Source organism: Cebus imitator, unplaced genomic scaffold (genome assembly GCF_001604975.1).
Source record: "Cebus imitator isolate Cc_AM_T3 unplaced genomic scaffold, Cebus_imitator-1.0 Scaffold146, whole genome shotgun sequence".
In the NCBI taxonomy this organism is placed as follows: domain Eukaryota; kingdom Metazoa; phylum Chordata; class Mammalia; order Primates; family Cebidae; genus Cebus; species Cebus imitator.
Genome location: NW_016107461.1, coordinates 1,325,172 through 1,343,895, shown reverse-complemented (window position 1 = coordinate 1,343,895; position 18,724 = coordinate 1,325,172). Strand labels below are relative to the sequence as shown.

Genomic DNA, 18,724 nt, shown 5'->3' with positions numbered 1-18,724 from the left:
AACAATGTATGATAGTATTGGTTGTTCCTCATGCTCACAAACACTTGATATTTTCAGACCTTTTCATTTTAGCAATTCTGGCAGGTGGGAAGTGCTATCTCAGTGTGATTTTAATTTGCATTTTCTGATAAACAATAGTGAGCATTTTTTTTCATGTCTGCCATCATTTGGATATCATTTCATAAAGTGTCTTTCCAAAATATTTGGCCCATTTTTTTTTTTCTATTTGGTAATCTGTGTTTATTTATTTACTTAAGAGTTTGTTTGGTACTCTAGATCCAAATCCTTTGTTAAATATATGTATTGTAAAATATCTTCTCCTATGATGTGTACTACCTTTCAATTTCTTACCAGTCTGTTTATTAACATAAATTCTGAAATTAATAAAATTCAATCTATAATATTTTTGATAAGCACTTTTGTGTTCTTTAAAAAAAAAATTATGCACTCCCATATCACAAAAATGTTCTCCTAGGCTTACCTCTGAAAATTACATAGTTTTACCTTTTATTTTGAAGTCTTCAGATCAACTAGAATTAATTATTTTGTGAACAGCTTGAGGTAGGGGTGAAAATATATTTTTTTAAAAAATAAATAGCCAATTGCCCAAGCAACACAAAATAAAAATATCAAACTATGCTTTTTGTCACAGTATTGAGGTTCTAGTCTTATGTGCTTCTGTTTCTTAACTATTCTGTTTCATCTCTGAGTTTTTCTATCCTTGTCCCAACACGACTGGACTGTCATGACATGTGGTATTGTTAAATCTTCCATGTTTCTTCTTCAATATTGTCTTTGTTGTTCTCGGCTACCTGCATTTCTATATAAATTTTAGAACTGTTTTGTCAATTTTTGCCATACGAGAAGCTTGAGATTTTCTTTGGGATTGTGTTCAAATGTAAATTAATTGGAGGAGAATTGTCATCATTACAATATTGTCTTTTAACTCGTGAACACGGTATATCTCTCCACTTAAGTTTCAAAATTTTTTTCTTAATAATGGTTAGAAGATTTAAGCATAAATGTTTTATGCATCTTGGGATACATTTATTCCTAGATATTTGACATTTCTAGGCTATTTAAATATTTTTACTTTAGTTTCTATTTTTATTTCTTGACAAGTACATAAGGTAAAATTAGTTTTATTTTGTATTGTGTACAAGTAAAAATGTTAAGTTTGCTCATTAGCTCTAATAATTATTTCAGTAAATACTCATAGATTTTGTAGGTTCACAGTATCTTCAAATAATGACAAATTAACATTTTGTTCCCCATTGTTTATGGTTCACTGATACTATTTTTCTTGCTTTATTGTACCAGCTAGAATTTCCAGTGTAGTGATGAATATAAGTTGTGAGAGTAGATATCTTTGTCTTTTTCACTTTTTCAGATGTGGGGGAATGTTTTAAATATTTATCAGTTTGTATAATAATTGCTGCAAATTCTGGCAGATATTTCTTATCATATTGAGGAATTATCTTCGTACTCAAGTTTACTCAGCATTTTTTGGTTTATTTTTTAAAATCATAGCTGGTGTTAGGAGTTTGCTAAATTATTTTGCTGCTTCAGTCAAGAATCTCTTGATTGTATTTATGTGGTGCTTGAGATTGATCTTTTTCAAATGTTGGTCTAACCTTATATATCTCACATATTGTAGCTACTCAAAATTTGGTTCAGATGTTGAAGACTGGATGAAAAGAATTATTGCTTATGTGAGACTTTCTGGGGCAAGCAGAGTGGCTCCCAAACAAGTTTTAAAATGACTTGAGAAATCCTGATAAAGATATTGACGTGAAATTATTATGGTGATTAGGGGATGGGTCTAGGATGAAGGTTCCCACTCATGGTTTGAATTTTAGATCAGCATCAAAGAAGAAAACAATGCCCTGGTTTTCTTATTAGCTTGTTCCTAATTGAGGCAAAGGGGAAAGAGGGAGGAGTGAAGCTTAAAATCTATCAAGAGTTAAACATCAGAAAATAGAGTCAGACTCTTCATTATAACCTGGAATATATCTCACTGCTTCATGATATATTTTCCTTTTTATAAACCAATGAATTCAATATGCTAGGAGTTTGCTTATATTTTTAGCATCTTATGTTTAGAAAAGAGACTGTTCTGCAATATTCCTTTCTTGTAAGAGCCTTCCAAATTTTAGAATTAAGGTAAAATAGACTCTCAGAATAAGGATGGTTCTCTCTGCTTTTTTCTTCTCTAGAAGATTTGTTTATCTATTTTTGTTCCTAAAACTTTGGAAGATTTCATAGGCAAAACCATAGAAACCTGAGAAGGTATAATAATAGTTTGAATTATTTTTGTTGTAAGAATAATATTGATATTTTTTACTTCTCTTTCAGCCAATATTGGTGAGTTGTATTTTTGTGCCATTTTTTTTCAAGTTAAATGTATTTATATAAGGTTGTTCATAATATTCTACTGCTATAGCTTAGCTATCTGTAGAATCTACATTCTTAATACTGGTAATGTTTTGTTCTCTACTTATACCTTGAGCAATATTGCTTAGTTAGATCTTCATCAATTTTATTAGTCTTCCTTGGTCCAACTTTTGACTCTACTCATTTTCTGTTTTGAATATTTGTTTTCTATTTTATTGATTTCTGCTATAATTTTTTATAATGTCTTTACTTCTCCAAGTTTGAATTGCTTTTCTTTTTCTTACTCAAAAATATAGTGAGTTTCATCAGTGTTCTGCTATGGTTTGGCTGTATTCTCACCTGAATCTCATCTTGAATTCCCATGTGTTTTGGGAAAGACCCAGGGGGAGGTAACTGGATGTGGGGCAGGTCTTTCCCATGGTGTTCTTGTCATGGTGGGAGGGTCTCACAAGAAATGATGGTATTATAAGGGCAAGTTTCCCTGCACAAGCTCTTTTTCCTTTGCCTGTTGCCATCATGTAAGACACGACTTGCTCCTCCCTGTCTTCCAGCATGATTGTGATGCTTCCCCAACAGTTAATATGAACTGTAAGTCCATATTAAACCTCTTTCTTTGTACATTGTCCATTCTTGGGTATGTCTTTATCAGCAGCATGAAGACGGACTAATACACATTGAAAAAAATTATGAATTATGCTGTTATTGGATGCAATATTCTACATAAGTTCCTTAGGTAAAGTTTCAAATATTTTTGTTTATATATTGTATATTCTTTCTGATAATTTTTCCTACTTATGCCTTTAACTGAGAGATATATTAAAGTCCAAGTGTCTGCTGATTTGTCTATTCCTCTTTTAGTTCTGTCAAATTTTGCTTTATACGGTTTTAAGGCATGTTTTATGTGATTCACATTTAAGATTATGTCATCTCCAGTTGATCCTTTTCATTATTAAATGTTCCTATTTTCCCATAGTCTATTTTGTCTACTATTATTACAACTTTATCAGCTTTATTTTTGTTGATATTTGCTCATGTATTACTTTTATATTCAAACTTCATATCTCCTTATAATTAAAGCACCATCAAGTTGGATTTTGTTTATTCTAATCTGACGATTTTAGATGACTACAAAAAGTAGTCAATTTACCTTGAATGTAATTACTGACAGAGTTCTAGTTAGCCTCTTACTATGATCTTTAATTTGATTTACCAGTTTTGAGTTACCCTTTTCTCTCTCTCTTTTTTTTTTTTTTGCCTGATTTTAGGTTAATCAACTACTTTATTATTTACTTTTTATTTTGTTAACTTTATTTATTTTTCATTTTTTAGTGATTATCCCAGAGATAATAGCATGCATCCTTGCTCTAAAGGCTTCTGGTATATCCTGCTGTACCTTTTAGAGGTTCATAGTCTCTATTTTTTTCATGAGAACATAAACCAAAAATAATTTCAAATAAATTTGGCTTTTTTCCTTGTACAGAGAATATTTAACATTTGGATTTTTTTAAATGAAAATGTTTTGGCTAACTTTCCTATGAGTTAAGTCTCTTGCTATGGTTACCCAAATGTAATATTTACCATTTTTTTCAAATCAAATTTATTTATATGACATTGTTCAGAATATTGTTATATGCCCAAATATCACATTTGGGTAACCATGTGTGGTTTTCATATAAAATTTTAATATGCATTTTTCATATAAACTTTTTTCCTTATGCTTAGATTCCATTATTAAAACAATGAAGGGATTTCTATTTTGTAATATTATTCTTTGCATAATTTAAATTTGGTCCAATACAACAACTGTCATACCAAGTTTATATTTTTGATTTATTTAAAAATAAAAATGATATTTCACTCTAATACTGATTAGAAATAGTGGAATAAAATGATTTATCAGCATTCAAGAGTCTATTCATTTAAACAGAATATGTCTTTTAAATTTCTGTTTAATTACCTAAAGCCACACAGTTTCCAACAAAACAAATATTTCTCATCATAAAGTGATTCTAATGATGTAGCATGTCCTAAACCCTTAGAAAAATAGTTTAACACTGTGAAAAATATAAATGGCTATTAAAAAGGAGAAATGGAGGGGTCAAATGGCTGACTAGGAGCAGCTAGTGTGTACCACTCTCACAGAGAGGAGACACAGGCAAGTAAACAATAGCTGTAAAGTGGATTTTCCAGGGCTCCATGTTGGGTTTTCTCAAAGAAGCAACAGTGACCCACAGAGAGCAGGGAGAAGCAGGGCAAGACAGCTGCCCACCTGGGTTTGGAGCAAAGCCAAGGAAAGCTCCCTAACATGGGGAAAAGGTGAGTGAGCTAGAGCCCCCAGGGACTTACACTTCTAACACAGACCTTTGCAATCCTGGGCACAGGCAATTCCCACCGACCAACCCCTGCCAGCCCCAGGGCCTCCAGACAGACAGTGGAAGCTACTTGGAGTCTGGGCATAGCCACAGCTCAGGACCCACATGGAGCCCAAAGGGCCTTGCATCCCTGAGTACCCTGGTGCTAGCTGCTGTAGGCCCACCAACAAAGGAGGCCAGGGTCTCTCATGTCCCCCATGTTAGGGGCCGCATTTATGGTGGTGAGTTGGGAAGGACTGCAGGCTTCACCTCTGCTACACCTCAACCAGGCAAAGCCCAGGTGCCTGGAACTATAGTACAGCTATACCACCCTTAACTGAGCGCTCCCGCCAGTCATGGCTCTCTATTTCTCTGGGACAGCTCCCAGAAGTGACCCATGGGTCTGAGGGAATGTGTTCTCTTTCCGGGTCCACAAGGGAGCGTAGTTTTAAGTGTAAGAACTTCCTAGCACCATGCCCCACTCCCATCTCTCTCCATCCAGGAGATTTAATGGTCTCTGTTTCAATTTTCATGGGCACGGGAACAATCAAAAGTCAATCACTCCAGCAGAAGTTCTAAGAAACTCCTTTCATTGGCCAGGGGTCTTGGAGAAAGTTTTAACTTGGGGATTTCCTCCAGTTTAAAAGTCACTGTCTCCCTCATCCATGCAGATTTTCCCCTCTGGGGTCCCCTTCTACCCTTGTGGAAGCTGCTTTTCCTCTCCTAAACTCCATCTCTCTCTCAATTCCCTTCCACTCAGTGTGGAAGCTGTCTTTCCTCTCCTGGATTCCATCTTTCTGGATTCTCTCAGTGTGAAAGACCTTTCCTTCTCTGGTTTTCCCCCTCTGGGAACACTTCTCACTCAGTGTGAGAGCAGCTTTTCTTTCACTCAATGTGAGAGCTAGCTGTTTCTCTCTCCTTCTCCTTTTTCTTTCTCCGCCTAAATAAATCACTTTCTGCAAACACTTTTTGAGTCTGGTATTTACTTTATAAGTATACCTGCCGTGGTCGCCTCTCTCATTTTTGAGAGAGTGGGAGACCAAGAACCTGGAAGAACTTCCTTTCAGGGGAGCTGAGGGCTCCCTTGAACCTCTGAACCCCAACAGGCCCACTGCAATTGCTGCTGCCACAGGCCTACCACTATTGCCCTCATGCTGGGGAGGGGGCAGAGAGCGCAAAAACTATAATGAGTCTCTAGCATGGAGTAGAAAAGCAGCCAGACTGTCTTCCATATGGGTACCTGCCCCTTTGTTTTCTTACTGGGCAGGGCCTCCCAACCTGGGTCCCCAGCACAGCTGCCCTATACCCATCTGATCTCTTCAGTCAGTGGTAACTGTGTCTCTTGGGTAGTATTCCCAGAGATAACGAAAAGGCTTTATTCCATTTGACACTGCAATGGTACACCCTTGTTTCCCTCAGGCTAGGGAGCAAACAAAGACCCTGATCACTTTGCTTGCACCTTCAGCATGCCACAGCTGCCCTACAGAGAGGAGGTCAATCTCCTCCCTGAGAGCCCCCAAGCCCCTGCTCTTCACCAGATGAGGCCCCCAGATTGAGCCCCCAGCTGAACATTCCCTTTGGCAGTGGCTCAGTGTCTCTCTGGGGTGGATTTCCCAGAAGCAACTGATAGCCCCTGTGCTATTGCTGATGCCACTGTAGTGGTACACACCCTTGCTGCCACCAGGCTGGAGAAGGACCAAAGGACTTGAATGCTTTACTTGAATCGCCAGCACACCATAGCTCTCCTATGGAGAGGAGGCCAGACTATCTTCCCTGAAAGCCTTTACCAGGCAGCCCTACCCCCACACACACGAGTTTGGGCCTACAATGCAGCCCACTCCCAACTGAGTGCTCCAATTGGCAATGGATCCACATTTCACTGGGGTGGAACTCCCAGAGACAAGTGACATGCCCTCTGCCACTGACATTCCCAAGGTTTCCACATTTGCTGCTTCCAAGCTGGAGAGAGACTAAAAAGCCTGAACTTGCATCAGGGTTGCAGTATGCAGCCCTGGGGAGACAAGCTGAGGTCTGTGGCAAACACCTGAGTGGAAGAAGAACCCACATTTTCAGAGCACTGAGATGGAGCATGGCTGCAAATGTGCGGGAGTACAAAGGAGTTATGCAGACGAGTAAGAGCCTATATGCTAGCCACTATAAATAAGCATTGACTATTGGATTGCAGTCCAAACTACAACACAAAAAAATTCTTTGCAAATATATACTGCCATGTAAAAGCAAGGGCAGTAATGCAGCCAGAAATCCCCTGCACAAAGCCTTAGCCCTCCAGAAACAAAACCAATTGATTATATTCAAGTTACAACACAGTTAAAGGAATATCATCCCACACAGATGAAAAAGAACCACCACAAGAACTCTAACAACTCTAAAAGCCAGAGTATCTTCTTACCTCCAAATGATTGCAATATCTTCCAAGCAATGGTTCTTAACCAGACTAAAATGGCTGAAATGACAGAATTCAGAATCTTGGTGGCAGTGAAGATCACTGAGTTCAGCAGACAATTAAAACATCCTGTATCTTTGCTCTTGGTGGGTTATTACACACAATGATTTTAATTGTGGTTACTCTTAAATCCGATTGTACCATACTAGTGCCAGTGCCTTGTTTTTATCTGCTCTGTCTTAATATGGCTAAGGTGTTAGATTTAGTTTTTCTTTTTCAACCAGAATCACCTCTCATCACTCATTTTAAAAAATCTTATTCAGGGGTTGAGGAATTTACAGTTCTGAGCCCAGCTGTCCTTGTCCTATATGTCATAACAGCTGAATATGAAAGACCCGCTTAAATGGGTCAACTGACTGTTTAGTTCAGGGTGTTAAGGACGAGGAAAAGAACTGATATGTTTGAGCACTAACAATGTGCTGTAGTTTACTAGATATTTTCATATACATTATCTGAGTTAATCTTCAATATAACCATGTAAAGTAGGCATTATTTCCCCAGTTTTATTTTGGGGAGGATGACGGGATGAGCAGCAGCAGAGAGGAACTATCCTTTCTGCTAAAAGCTAAACACTGGTCAGGATGACCTGCCTACAGAGAGGAGTTACCCACTGGGGTCTCCTCTGAGCTGTTCTAACACTCAATAAAGCTCCTCTTCATCTTGCTAAAAAAAAAAAAAGAGAGAGAGAGAGAGAGCGCTAGGCAGTGGCCTCCGAGTGCTGCTGGTGGGTGGACAGGCTGAGTCAGTCTCCCACCAGCGGCATTTGGGTGGGGGCCTGCTGAACTTACACGCAGCATTTCAGCTCCTTTCCCCTGACTGAACCACAAAGCCGCTCCTGCTCAGTGTCACCATGACCATGACCAAGGCCAGTAGCAAGGGCAGGAACCTCCACGACAAGCTGGACTGCAAGGACCTGGACCTGAGCCTCAGAGACCTGAATGAGCTCCCAGTGAAGGAGCTGGCTGCCCATCCAAAGGCCACCATATTGTATCTGTCTTGTAATAAACTGACTACTCTACCGTCAGGTTAACTGTGGCCTCACACACCTTGTGAAGCTAGAGCTGAGTAAGAACAAGCTGCAGCAGTGCCAGCAGATTTCAGCCGTCTGGTCAACCTCCAGCACCTGGATTTCCTCAACAACAGGCTGGTCACCTTTGCTCAGCTCAAGAACCTGAAGTGGCTGGACCTGAAGGATAAGTCCCTGAATCCTGTCCTGGCCAAGATGGCAGGTGACTGCTTGGATGTGAAGCAGCGTAAGCAGTGTGCAAAGAAGACGTCATGGCACACGAAGGCCATGCAGGCAGATCAGCAGCAGGAGACGCAGGCGCAGCTGGAAGTAGAACATGAGGCCGAGAAGAAGCCTGAGGCTAAGCAGCGAGCTGAAGAAGCTCAGGAGCCGGAACTGCGGAAGCGGCAAAAGGCGGCAGAAAAGGGGCGCCGGCAAAAGGAGTAAGATGCCCTCAAAGCAGCCAAGCGGGAGCAGAAGAAACCTAAGAAGGAAACAAATCAGGCCCTGAAATCTAAGTCCAGCTCCCGTCCCTGCAAGCCACCACCCCGGAAGCACACTCATTCCTGGGCTGTGCTGAAGCTGCTGCTGCTGCTCTTTTGTGCAGCGAGAGAGCTGGTTGCTTGTCGGGTGACAGAGCTGCTGCAGCAGCCCTTCTGCATCAGTGTGAACACTATCTATGACAATGCAGTCCAGGGTCTACACCACCATGAGATCCTCCAGTGGGTCTTCCAGACCAACTCTCAGCATGGAGCTTGTTCCCAGAACCTTCTGTCTCCCAGCCTTGGAGCTTGGATTCCTATGAAATTGAGTTCTGCTGGACGCAACCTCTTTTTAGCATCAGACCTACCTGCCATCATCAAATGGCTGCAGATTGGTACATGAGACGTCCTCTTTGTAGGACTTCTTCATTCCCTGGTGGAATGAGGAGAAATGGGAGGTGCCAGGAGGGCAGTTACCTGCATGCCTAAAGGAATAGGCTTGGGGTGGAGAGAGAGAAAACATAGCCTTTTCTAGTTGTTTTACAAAGCCATGTAAAGGCAAGGCTCGTTTCTACTAAATGGTCAGCTGTCACTACATTTATACTTTTGTATGCCACAAACCAATTCTTTCACTCCTCCCTGGGCAATCAGGGAAGATCAGGAGGAATTTTTGGGGGACTAGAACACCACACTCAGTAAATCCAGTCTTAATTGGGTGGGGTGGGGAAGAGTATTCCTGTTTTCTTTAGAACCTCAGATATGTTAGCATTTCAGCAGCCATATGAAATCTCTGGCTGTGAAAGGGACTTCATGACCATCCAGTCCAATATAACACTTGCAGGCATAGAAACTGAGGCCTTCCATGACTTTGCCTAGTCTCCCAGCTAGTTTGAGGCAAAACTGGATTCCCACTCTGGTATTCTTTCTTTCCGTTACATCATTTTCCCTCCTTTGTAATGTCCTGAGAGACTAGCACTCACACCAGAATTGATTATTTCTCAGGCAAAGCACAGCATCTTTCATGGTAGACAGATTTCATGACTCAGAGAGAGAAATCCCTTGGCATCATCAGGTCTTGGGCAGTTCTTGTGGCATCCTGCCCAACTTATGCGGCTTTCATAAAATGGCAACAGTCCAGGCTCCTTGCCTCAATTTTACAGCATTAACTCCCTAATTGCCAGTGAGCAAGGAGGTGAATCTGTGCAAAGCTACACTGTCTATGACAGCTCTAGTTGTATTTGGTGTGAATAAATACCTCAAAGCAACCTGCTTTTGCAGGTTTGGAATGTCAGCTTCATAAGATACTGAGGTTTAGAATTGTTTGATTCTAGACCTTAACTGAAGGGAATAAATGGAAACAGAGGAAATGAAGGATCATGGAGCTGAGAAGTGGTACATCACCCAATGACTAGCACAAACAAGGATCACACCGTCCATTCTCTTGTCTGCTAGATTAAGCATTCTCTTGCCTCCTTTGCTTCATCTCTTCACCACAACTGGATGGAGGGATCAGAAATAGCTGTGTCATGGTGCTCATTCAGTGAAAATTCCCAGTTGCAAGCTCCTTATCTCTCCTGGAGAGAGCAAGAACCTGTCATAGTTCAGAGATAGAGAGGGTAGGGTGCAGCCTTTTAGCTCTAGTGACCTGTTTGAATGGGACTGCCATTCATGACTGTCCTGATATTGGAAGAAAGGACTTTGTTAATCTTCTCCCCCATAGCTCTGCTGTGTAGGTCTATACCTTACTCAGAATCACTACACATTCCTTTAGTCTTCCTCTAAGCTCCAGAGCCAATGGTACAAATGCTTTATTGAGCTAAATACATAATATATACAATGAGATTAAGATAATATAGAAATCTGCATAGTCATCATATCCCGTTCCTTGGCCAGTTGAGGCAGCTCAGTGGCTGAGCCCAGTCAAGCCAACTTGCAGCTTCACTCACGGCTTCAAGATCTGATGCTAATTCTTTTGGACTTCTACAGTTATTAAATTTTTTTTGGCCAAAATCTTTTATTATTTAGACTCCTTTAAAATCACTTAATACAAGGGCAAAAGGAAAAGTTCAAAAGACGAACAGAATGAGGACCCTTTAAAACATACATCCAAGTTCTTTTTTAAAGGCAGAAAGAAAATGAAGAGTAAACAAGCCCTTAGTAGTGATCCATTTTGAAGACTCTGCTTTGGTCTTGTAGGATTTTGGAGGTACGTTCCTTGGGAATCCAGATAGGATGTCAAATGTGTGGTACCTTATAGTTATAATTCAATGAAATAAAATTACAAAGCAGAGAGGGCTGGGCCTGTTAAGGGAATGCCACTTCTCCAGCACACATATACAAGTATGAAGTTGCTGATATCCAAGATTATTTTCTGCAAAGTGTCCAGGACGGGAATCCAAGCAAAAGAGCTCTGCATCCTGCTGCCCCTCCCCAATTGAAGCACACCTCTCTCTTTGCTACCGCGTTACTTTCATAGTTTTGACTTCATTGCCAATGCTACAGGTCCAACCTGAGTAATCTACCAGCACTTTACAATCCTCTCCTTCCAAACAGGGACTCATGTGACAACACCATTTCTGAATCACAATGGAAGCCTCAACACAAGAAGGTTGAGCAGGAATTGTGCCAGCCACCTGTCCCGGTAAGCAAAAGAACTTGACCATTTGGTACCACTCTTCTATGGGGTTCCTACTGCAACACCTGTGCATGGCAATCACCTCACAGGTCCCTGGCCTGTATGTCCCTGGAGGTGCTGGCTTGAGGCTGACAGCTTACAGCACACCATTAACACGTAGGCTAGAAAGAGCCAGTGCAATAGGAACACTGACTTAGCACAGAATCCCATCCTTGGAGACTTCATAAGATTTGATTCCAGTCAAACACAATTATTCCAGGGTGTATTCCAGAGTGACTCCAAATCAATTTCTAGCTACAGATGGGAATATGAAGTCACTCTGAAATACACCCAAAAAATTATTGTAGTTCAGAAGACCTTGCCGCCTCACCCGCGGGCTTCCCGGGAGTGGCCCATCACCTCCACAGCCTTGCCAGCAGGAGGAAAGTTCTCCCGTCTCTCCCAAGAGAAGCCTGACGCTGCCGCGGGAGAAACAGAGGCGGCTGTGGGCCTCCTGATGTTTGCCGGCAGCCACGCACCAAAGATTGTTATTTACTGATTTTTTTCTTTTGGAGCGAGCAAAAGGGACTGGGATTTGCTGGGTGCAGGGGAGGTTACCTCAGGGATGCCTGCCCGGTAGCGGGGAGGGGGTGGGCTGTACTTTAGAGAAACCTCTCTGTTCTTCTGGCAGGCATCCCTGAATGTGGCTTTGACTCCGGCACAGGTCCTCCCATGCAGGTTTCCGGGTATGTTTTCCTTTTCCTCAGCTTCATGGGAAGGGGTCTCCAGTTCCCCCCGGGGTGCCTACATTGACCTCACTAGTCTTGGCATCGCCCCATATGGCCTTGGAGACACAAGCTCACTCCATCTGCTCTCGGGGGCTCGGCAGTGCCCGTGTGATCACAACGGCTCCACCTCAGACTCGCCTCTCTCTCTCTTTCTCGTCGCTGAAAGCAGTGTTTGGATGCTGGGGTCCCTGGGCTTTGGAGACCCGGGCAAGCCACTGCTTCGCCCACAGAGGAGGGAGGCCGTGGGCTCATGGCTCAGTGAATTTTCAGCAGACACCACGCCTTGAGACCCATGAAACCTTTCTGTGCCCCAGTGAGCCCCTTCCCGCCTCTCTACATTGTAATCTCATTTCTGCTTACCTGGTGGGATCCGAAGAGGAGTCCGGACAACACATCCGGCGCCCTGAAGCTCCTCCTCCGCCAGGAGCGGGAGGCAGCAGAAGACCACTCAGGGAGGTCCTGAGAACCGGAGTCTTCTGGGTTTGACCTGGGTCTCGCCCACTTCCCTTTTTCAGGCCTCCCCAAAGCTGACACTTTCACTGAGGCGGCAGTCCCCGCCGCCATTTTTAAAAGGGGTCGCAGCCTTACTTCCCAGAGCCGGGCGCTGGTCGACTCTCCAGTGCGCATGCGCAAGGCAGCTGGTCCTGGCGTCATAGGGACTGCCACAGTTGCCCGGAGATAGGTTCCTGAGACTTGGCAAAGGAGGAGCCCTGTGTATTGATGCGTCAGGGTCGGGGCTCAGACCACTCATCGCCTGGACGTTCACAGTATAGTCTCTGGAGGCCAGAATTCGCGGAGGGTCGACCAGGAGTTAGAAAGCTGAGGCCAAGCGCCGGGGAAGCGGCGCAGGATCCCAGCCTCAGGCCTGCGCGGTCGGGATACAGGTGAGTCTCCCCAAATGTCGTGCCCTTGTCATCTCGAGGACATGTCTGCCTGTGTGCCTGTGGGCTGCTCTCTCACCCGAGGGTCGTAGTAATGGAGAGTAGAACCCCACAGTTTCAAAAGCTGCCGGGGGGCGGGTGTGTGCCACTACTGTGTGTGTGTGTGTGTGTGTGTGTGTGTGCGCGCGCGCGCGCGCTCGCGTATGTGTATGTCTTTCTTATTTCTCTCTCTCTTCTTTCCCGCTCTCTCTCCTTCTTTCTGTGTGCGTCTGTGGGTGGGTGTATATGTTGGGATCCATGTGCCCTGTGTGGTGGAGGGCGGTTTCCTGCACTGCACTTCACCCTTTCTTTTGGTGAGCCACTCCTGGCGTCTCTGGGTCCTGTGGCCAGTTGTCAGTCGTTTTCCCGGAGGTTCCAGTTAAGGGTTGTGAAGGCCTGGGCAACCTGGGGAGCTGCGTTGGACCGCAGGGATTTCAATCACCTTTCCATCCTGAGCGGCCTCTTTTTTAGGACCAAGAGATCACACCCCAGCCAAGGACAAAACCCTCACCACAGCTCACCGTCCACCTGCAGAAGGGGTGCCCACCGACCTCAATGAAAATGGTTCTCACTTCTCTCACCTTTGCCCTCATTGAGAAATCTAGCCATAGGTCGACGCAGGGATGGACAAGGAATCTAAGGAATCCAGTAAAATGATTTAAGAGCTGAAGGACGAAATAGCCATTACAAGAAATAACCAAACTGAACTGATAAGGCTGAGAAACTTATTACAAGAATTTCATAATACAACCAGAAGTATTTTCATTAGAATTGACTAAGCTGAGGAAAGAATCTCAGAGTTGAAAGACTGATGCTTTGAATCAACTCAGACAAAAAAAAAAAAGAATTTTAAAAAATTGAACAAAACCTTTGAGAAATATGAAATTCCATAAATAAATCAAATCTACAACTCATTGGTATTCCTGAAAGAAAGCAAAAGAGAGCAAACAACTTAGAAAACATATTTGAGGATATTGTCCATGAAATTTCCCTAACCTCACGAGAGAGGTCAACATTTAAATTCAGAGAACCCCTGTGAAGGCAACCATCCTCAAGACACACAGCCATCAGATTCTCCAAGGCCAACATGAAAGAAAAAATATTGAAGGCAGCTAGAGAGAAGGGGCAGGTTACCACAAGGGAAACCCATCAGGCTAACAGTATACCTTTCAGCAGAAAACCTATAAGCCAGAAGGGTTTGGGGGCTATATTAAGCATCTTTAAATAAAAGAAATTCTAACCAATAATTTCGTATACAGCCAAACTAAGCTGCATAAGCAAAGGAGAAATAAAATCCTTTTAGGCAAGCAAATGCTAGGAAAATCTGCTACCACCAGACCTGCCATGCAAGAGGTCTTTAAGGGAGTGCTAAACACGGAAAGGAAAGACTGTTCTTGACCTCCACAAAAACACACTTCAGTGCATACACCACTGACACTACAGAGCAGCTACACAAGTCTACATAACAGCCAGCCAGCAACATAAGGATAGGATCAAATCCACACGTATCAATATTCACTTTGAGTGTAAACAGTCTAAATGCCCACTCAAAAAACAAAGAGTGGAAACTTGGAATAAGAAGCAAAACCCAATGATACACTGTCTTCAAAAGACCCATGACACATGCAGTAGCACTCATAGGCTCAACATAAATAGGTGACGAAAGGTCTATCAAGAAAAGACTGTTCAAACTTTAAACCAATAGCATTGCCTCTCTTTTTTGTTTTAAATCATTATTTAAACTAACAGTGATTAGAAAAGACAAAAAGGGCATTATATTATAATGAATCATTCACTTCAACAAGAAGACTTAACTGTCTTAAATATATATGAACCCAACACTGGAGTACCCAGATTTATAAAACAAGTTCTTAGAGACATATAAGGAGACTTAGAAAATCACACAATAATAGTGGGAGACTTCAATACCCCAGTGATAGTATTAGACAGATCTCTGAATCAGAAAACTAGCAAGGATATTTGGGACCTAACTCAACACTTGACCAAATGATCTTAACAGATATCTACAGAACATTCCACGTGAAACAACAGAATATACACTCTTGTCATCCACACATGGGAGACTCTAAAATTGAGCACATGCTCAGCTATGAAGCAAATCTCAGCAAATTCAATAAAAACAAAATCATGCCAACCACAGTCTCAGACCACAGTGCAATAAAAATAGAAACCAATACCAAGATGTCAAAAAACTATATGATTACATGGAAATTAAACAATCTGCTCCTGAATGACTTTTGGGCAAACAATAAAATTAACGCAGAAGTCAAGAAATTCTTTGAAACTAATGGAACAATGATAGAACATACCAGAATCTCTGGGACACAGTGAAAGCAATGTTAAGAGAAAAGTTTAATGTACCAAACTCGCAAATCAAAAAGTTAGAAAGATCTCAAATTAACAACCTAACATCACACCTAGAGGAAATTGGGAAAAAAAAAAAAAAAAAAAAAAAAAAAACCCAAAACCTAGCAGAAGAGCCGAACTGAATAAAATTGAGATGCGAGAAAGCATACAAAAGATCAATGGAACTAAAAGTTGATAGACCACTAGCTAAACTAATTTTAAAAAGAGAGAAGACCCAAATAAACATAATCAGAAATGACAAAGGGGACATTACCGCTGACCTCACAGAAATACAAAACACCCTCAGAGACTATATGAATACCTCTATGCACACAAACTAGAAAATCTAGAAGAAATGGATAATTTTCTGGAAACACAACCTCCCAAGATTGAACCAGGAAGAAATTTAAACCCTGAAAAGACCAATAACAAGTTCCAAAATTGAATTACTAATAAAATATCTACCAACTAGAAGCAGCCCTGGACCAAAAGGATTCACATCCAAATTCTACTAGACCTATAAAGAAGAGGTGATACCAATCCTACAGAAACTATTTTAAAAAATTGAGGAGGAGGGACTCCTTAACTCACCATGAGGCCTACATGCTCCCATATACGAAGAATCACTATCATTAGAATAACCATACTGACCAAAGCAATAGACCATACTGACCAATCATAGAGACATAACTAAAGCAGAAAAATTCAGACCAATATCCTTGATAAACATAGATGTAAAAGTCTTCAATAAAATACTAGAAAACCAAATCAAGAAGTACATCAAATTGATAATCCACCATAATTAAGTAGGCTTTATTCTTGGGATACAAGGTTGATTTGACTATGCAAGTCAGTAAATATGATTCATCAAATAAATAGAATTAAAAAAAAAACCCACACACGATCATCTCAATAGATACAGAAAATGTTCTCAGTAAAATACAATATCTCTTTATGTTAAAAGCTTTCAATAAAATCTAACATCCCATTATGTTAAAACCTTTCAATAAACTAGGCATCAAGGGAACATGCTTCAAAGTGATAAGAGCCATCTGTGGCAAACATTATACTGAATGGGCAAAAGTGGAAGCATTCCCCTTAAGAACTAGAACAAGACAAAGATACCCACTCTCATCACTCTTTTTAAACATAGTCCTGGAAGTCCTAGCCAGAGCAATCAGGCAAAAAAAAGAAATAAAAGGTGTGCAAATATGAAGAAAGGAAACCAAATTATCTCTCTTCACAGACAATATAATTTTATACCTAGAAAACCCTATGGTCTCTGCCCAAAGACTTCCAGATCTGATAAACAACATCATCAAATTTCAGGATACAAAATCATTGTACAAAATTAGTAACATTTCTATACACCCATAATGTTCAAGCTGAGAGCCAAATCAAGAATGCAGTCCCATTTACAATAGACAAAAAATGAACTAAATGTTTAGGAACACAGATAACCAGGGAAGTGAAATATCTCTACAATGAGAATTACAAAACACTGCTGAAAAAATCGGAGATGACACAAATAAATGGAAAAATATTTTATTCTCCCATAGAGGAGGAATCACTATCATTAGAATAACCATACTGACCAAAGCAATTTACAAATTCCATGCTATTTATATCAAACCACCAATGACATTCTTCACAGAACTAGAAAAAAACTAGTTTAAAATTTATATGGAGCCAATAAAAAGCCTGGGTAGGTAGCCAAGCCAATCCTAAGCAAAAAGAACAAAGCTGAAGGTGTTGTGTTACAAAACTCCAAACAATATTATAGAGTTACAGTAACCAAAACAGCATGGTACTGGTACAAAAACAGACACATAGACCAATGAAACAGGTTAGAGAACCCAGAAATAAAACACACACCTACAACCATCTGATCTCTGACAAAGCCTATATTATCAAGCAATGGGGAAAGGGTTCCCTATTCGATAAATGGTACTGCACAGTTGTTTAGCCATATGTAGAAGATTAAAACTGTATCCCTTCCTTCCACTATATATAGAAACCAACTCAAGATTGATTAAAGACTTAAGTTGAAAAACTAAAACTATAAATACCCTAGAAGATAACCTAGGAAATAACATTTTGGACATCAGTCCTGGCAAAGGTTTTATGACAAAGTCTCCAAAAGCAATTTCAACAAAAATGAAAATCAACAGGTAGGAAATAATTAAACTAAAGAGCTTCTTGCACAGCAAAATAAACTGTCAACAGAATAAACAGACAATGTACAGAATGAGAGAAAATAAAATATTTGTGAACTATGCATTCAACAAAGTTTTAATATCCAGCATCTGTAAGAAACTTAAACAAATTGACAAGCAAAAAACCAAACAACCCCATTAAAAGGGGACAGAGGCCATGAATAGTCACTTCTGAAAAGAGGACATACATATGGCCAACAAGCATACAAAAAAATGCTCAACATCACTCATCATTAGAGAAATGCAAATCAAAACCATAATGAGATATTATTAGACACCAGTCTGAATGGCTATTACTAAAAACCCATAAAATAACCCACACTGGAAAGGTTGTGGAGAAATGGGAATGCTTATATGCTATTGGTGGGAATGTAAATTAGTTCAGCCATTGTGGAAGGCAGTTTGGAGATTTCTCATTAGTTCAGCCATTGTGGAAGGCAGTTTGGAGATTTCAAAGACTTTAAACAAAACTACCATTTGACCCTTGCAATTTTATTATTGAGCATTTACCCAAAGGAATATAAATTATTCTACCATAAAGATACATGCACATGTGTATTCATTACAGCCCTATTCACAATAGGAGAGACATAGAATCAGTGTTGATGCCCACCAATTGTAGATTGAATAAAGAAAATGTACACATGCACACACCATGGAATACTGTGCAGCCATACAAAAGATCAAACTCATGTCTTTTGCAGCAACATGGATAAAGCCATTATTCGAAGCAATTAACATAGGAACAGAAAACCAAATACCTCATGTTCTCAGTATAAGTGGGAGGTAAAAACTGAGTACACTTGGCCACAAAGAAGGGAACAATAGACACTGGGACTTAGTCAAGGGTAGAGAGTGAGAGGAGTGTGAGGATCAAAACACTACCTATTGGGACTTTGGGAGGCCGAGGCGGGTGGATCACGAGGTCGAGAGATCGAGACCATCCTGGTCAACATGGTGAAACGCCATCTCTACTAAAAATACAAAAATTCAGCTGGGCATGGTGACGTGTGCCTGTAATTCCAGCTACTCAGGAGGCTGAGGCAGGAGAATTGCCTGAACCCAGGAGGCGGAGGTTGCTGTGAGCCGAGATCGCGCCATTGCACTCCAGCCTGGGTAACA

At 41.1% G+C, this 18,724-nt stretch overlaps 2 pseudogenes; one reads left to right on the top strand and one right to left on the bottom strand.

Annotated features, from left to right (window-relative positions):
* Positions 1 to 8,065: 8,065 nt before the first annotated feature.
* On the top strand, positions 8,066 to 9,100 carry LOC108314021 (annotated as a pseudogene).
* A 2,045-nt stretch (positions 9,101 to 11,145) lies between these two features.
* On the bottom strand, positions 11,146 to 11,557 carry LOC108314036 (annotated as a pseudogene).
* Positions 11,558 to 18,724: the final 7,167 nt, after the last annotated feature.